The 5,016-nt window shown below is 39.6% G+C and overlaps 1 pseudogene; it reads right to left on the reverse strand.

Moving 5' to 3' along the window:
• Window positions 1-643: 643 nt before the first annotated feature.
• LOC150063481 (putative signal peptidase complex catalytic subunit SEC11B pseudogene) lies at window positions 644-1,759 on the reverse strand (annotated as a pseudogene).
• Between the last annotated feature and the right edge of the window lie 3,257 nt (window positions 1,760-5,016).

A 5,016-nucleotide genomic window follows, 5' to 3' on the forward strand; every position in this document is an offset into this window, starting at 1 on the left:
ACCTCTTTTCAGGACAAAGGATTGAGAAGAAATACTTTCTTTTTATTCTATTTTGTTTTATTTTAAGGGTGATATACAGAGGGTTATAGTTACTTAAGTAAGACAATCAGTACATTTCTTGTCCAGCAATGTATCTGCTGTCTGTATATCCTCCAACTTTGTCTCCCCTCTATTCTCCTCTCCTCCCAAACTGCAAAGTTCCTTTCCAACATAGCGTCTTGTGAGTATTGCTGTTACATTGGTTCACACTTTTGTCTTTTGTGGCACTATTTTGTTCTTCTTCTTCTCTTTGCCAAATCAATTAAACATAATACATGACACAGTGCACCAAAACAACAACAACAAAAAAAACAGCCACAACAGAAAATACACCAAAGGGGGTAAAAGAAACAACAACAAAAAAATAACTTCACAGTACATTAAAGAAAAAAAAATCTTTTGTTTCCATATCTTGGAGTTAATTTTGATTATCATTATTTTCTATGGTCCTATATACATAGCTATTAAGCTACTGGAAATCTCTGCTAGGACTATCCTATACATATACTAATCATTACAATGAGGGAAACCATGGAGTCTATGTTTCTTTGGGGATGGCTTATTTCGCTTAATGTTTATTTTTGGTGGGGGGGGACTCAACCTTTTAATATAAAATAAATCCACTGATATACAAAGTGTGAAGGTGGGACAATGACAAGGTATGCAGTCCTGTGATTGGAAGTCCCCTCGCGTGCATGCCTCCTGCCCACACATATTCTTGCGTGGAAACATAAACGAATGCACACCTGTGCTCCTGGGAAGCGTCCTCAGTGCGCCTGCTCTCCACCAACTGCAGGCCAGCGTCCACCGCAGACGCTTCCCCTACGAGAACCGCCAGGCCGGCTTCCTGCTCATGCTGGACCAGCATGAATAAGCCCAGCAAAAAAAGAACTGCGTACTTGAATTTGGGGCAGTCATTCATGAGAGTCGTCACAATTCCAATAGAAGGAACAAATGCCCTGGCTCTCCCCACGACATCCTTCTTCTCCAGGCAGTGCTGCCTCTGTTCATTCAGGCCTCGGTCATCGATGGCCTTAGTATCTCCTTTGGTTCAAAATGTGACATGACCATTTTGCTTCTCATGAGTCTTCAGGACTCGGTGTACTATGGGGATCTCCCTTCCCTCTGTCCGGAACACGACAATCTCCCTAACTTGTGTGGAGTCTTCAATTCGATTTGTTAGAAAGAGGTCTCCTCGATGAAATGCAGGCTCCATGCTGCCACTGTCACGACAATGGGGCTCTCACGTTCAGTTATTACCATGACGCCATTCCAGATCATCAATGCAGAGGAGGCAATCATTCCAAAATTCAGGACTTGGTAATACAGCTGCCTCTTGTTTATCTAGCGACAGCATGGCAGGTCCGCCCAGCAGGACACTTGCCTTGATATGTTTTTTTTTTTTCCAAGTCTTTTCATTTCCTTACAAATGGGTGATGTCATTCTTTATACTGAAACATAGAATTCTATTGTGTATATACACCATATTTTCTTGACCCATTCTTCTTCTGAGAGGCATCTGGGTTGGTTCCATATCTTAGCTGTGGTAAATATGCTGCAATGAACAGAGGTGTGCTGGTAGCTTTACTGTGGCTTTGTTTGCTATTGTTTGGGTAAATGCCCAGAAGCTAGATTTCTGGATCATAGGGAGCTCCATAAGTCTTTTGGTGAACCTCCATACTGCTTGTCAGAGTGGTTGAACCAGTTTACATAGGGAAGGAATACTTTCTAATGAAACTAACTGTTCAACTACCTTTGGGCTTCATTCTCTAAATTGAATGTTAAAGTGGTTTTTTTTTTTCTCTCATTTTCTGACAAAATACCTCCCTGTTTGTTTGTTTTTTTTCCCCAGAAGTGTCAGAAAGACTTTAGAGTGCACCATAAGTCATAGACATAAGATGGGAGGAAATGAATTATGAAAAGCCAATATAAGGGATTATTAAAAATGTTTTCATTGTGGGCAAAGGAATAGAGTCTACCAAGAAGCTACTAAGAAGCACACATGAGACTTCCCAAAATTTAATTCTAAAAGAAAAAGGACGGGACAGAGAACATTTTTCTGCAAGCTTCTATCACCCTTTGGCATTAAGACTGTTGTGGTTCTTACTTGTTCTTTTAGCTTTTCCAGCACATGTCTTTAGGGAGAGACAGCAGAAAAATACTAGCTCTCACATGAAGTGGGAAATATGGCAAGTACAAGTTTGCATAAAAGTATATTCCATGGCTACATCTGAAATGAGAGATGAAAAAAGAATGAGATTTTGTGTTTTAGAGGTGCCTAATAAAACTAAGTATGATACAGGAACTAGTGGTTTACACGTTTAATGCTAGCTACTCAGGAGGCTGAGATCTAGGAATCACAGTTGAAAGTTAACATGGGTAGAAAAATCCCCGGTGAGACTCTTATCACCAATTAACCACTCAAAAACCAGAAGTGGAGTTACGGCTCAAAGTGTTAGAGTACTTGCCTTGAGCTGAAAACCGCAGGGACATAGCCCAGGCTCTGAGTTCAAGGTCCATGACCAACAATAAATAAATAAAATAATAATTAAAAACTTATGTAAACATTGTGGTAAGTGGTGAATATGGCAACACATAATGAACCATACCTCTTCAGAGTCACCATTACACGATGGCTGGGCTGAGCTTGTGACTGCACTGCTTGATAGTATACAAGAGAACTGATGGTTCTTTTTCAGGGGCCAAACACTCACTTAGCTGACCTAGTAGCTTCTCTGTCTTATTTCTTGGAATATTTGCTCTTGGAATACAGTCACTATGACTGTCTGGCTGAGAGACTAAATCAAACATCTAGAGGCTAAAGTCCCAATGATCCTAATCAATAACTACCTCATAAAGCAGAAAAACTGGGAAACTCAAAAAATTATGTCATCAAAATTATATTTAATGGAATCTATTTTGGGGATATTTATTTTCTTCTGTACAAAGAGATGGAAGATAACCCTGTCTTCCCTGAACAAATCATAAGAAAATGATATTTTCTAGATTTATCTACTTATTATCTTGCCCATCAGCTATGGCTATGAAGGATGTAGAGTAGTTATAATGCTGCAGAAGGTAAACATTTCATTTTCTATTGCTACATTACTTAGCCTAGGACTATTATGAAAACAATTTTTATGAATATTGTGCCATTTCTCCTCAGTTTAGATGACTATAGAGTTCCATATTCATTCAATGTTGATTCAATAAATGGACATTTAAATTTAATTGAAGAAAAACATTAACTGCATGGCAGAAATCATTGTTAGGTACAAACATTGGAATAATTAACAAACTAGACAAAAGTTCTGATCTTTATAGAGACTTACAATAAACAGAATATATATATTATATAGGACATATATTACATAGAGAGTACAATTTTTGAGATGGGAAATAGATAAAATATTAAAGGGTAGTTATTAAAATTTGAAACTGAATGGCCAAAATGGCTTCATTGGGATTACGGTAACTGAGTGATGATGTTGAGGAAAAAGAGGATGAGTCTACAAGGAAATCTAAGATGAAACCAGAGATCATGATCGTGTACTAAAGTGGTTTGGTTGCTGTGGCTAGATCAGAGTGACCAAAGGACTGGTAGGAAAATTTTGAATTTGGTGCATTGTGTTTAGTAAGCAAGCAGCTGTGCCACTTGAGTTTTGTTTCCATATTTTTTTCTCTCACAATTTTTTCCCCAGGGCTAACCTTAGACCAGAATCCTCCTGTCTCTACCTCTGCACATGGGGATCATAAACATGTGCCTCCACACCTGGCTCATTTTTGAGGTAGTGTCTTTTTCTCATGTTTGCTTTGTGCATGACTGAGAATCCAGATGTGTGTCACCAATCCCTCACACAGTATTTTTTCAATGTAGTTAGAACGTCGGTCTTAATTCTGATTGAGAATCAAAGTCAATGGTAAGTTTGAGCAGAGAAGTAATATGATGTGACTATTCAGTATTTTAATAAAAAAAGATTGGGGTAAGAGGACCCTTTCTCCCCCAAAAGTTATGAGAACCAACCAAAATATTACAACAATTTAAAAGAGAGAGAGAGGAGAGAGAGAGAGAGAGAGAGAGAGAGAGAGAGAGAGAGAGAGAGAGAGAGAGAGAGAGAGAGAGAGAATGCCTTGTGTCAATGATAATAGCACTGGTGATGAGGGTAGTATGATTAGATCACTATTGCATATAACTTGCAGTAGAGCCAGCCAAGAGTATGTGCTGATGGGTCATTTGTGAAATGTGACAAAAGAGAGAGGGGGGGGAGAGAGGGGGAGGGAGGGAGGGAGAGAGAGAGAGAGAGAGAGAGAGAGGGGGGGGGGGGGAGGGAGGGAGTTGTGTCATCAAGATGGCAGCATAGGAGGCCATATTCCCCAAACATGAAGAATTCTTATCTATCCACAGACCAAAGTCTCTACGATAGGAAAGAATTAGATGTGTGGGTGCAGGAACAGCAGAGAATCAGATTTAACTCGGTTATGTTTGGCTAATCACAGGAGCATACTCTGTTCCCGCTGACTTCCTCGCCTACTCACGGAAATAACCAGCTATCTTCGCCCTACCAGAAAAAAAAAATGTTGTTCAGAGATATTGGTGATTCTGACTCAGTCTTCAATCAATCTCCCAATGACTTCCAAGAGTGTTGCTTGTGTTTTGTCATCTTTTACTTTTTGCTTTCCATCCTACACTTCAATATTATGCAATATAGTTTTCACAGTAACTAATCTAAAAATGCATAAAGATATCCACGGAGAGCTGGGCCCAGTGGCTCAGTCCTGTAATCCTAGCTACTCAAGAGGCTGAGATCTGAGGATCAAGGTTCAAAGCCAGCCTGGGCACAATAGGACCTGAGACTCTTATCTCCTATTAAACACTAGAAAACAGGCAGTAGCCTTGAGCTGAAGAGCTCAGGGACAATGTGCAGGCCAACTTCAAGCCCCATGACCCACAAAAAAAGAAAAAAAGATATCCATAGA

Source organism: Megascapheus bottae, chromosome 5, assembly GCF_031878675.1.
Source record: "Megascapheus bottae isolate mThoBot1 chromosome 5, mThoBot2.hap1, whole genome shotgun sequence".
NCBI classification, from domain to species: Eukaryota; Metazoa; Chordata; class Mammalia; order Rodentia; family Geomyidae; genus Megascapheus; species Megascapheus bottae.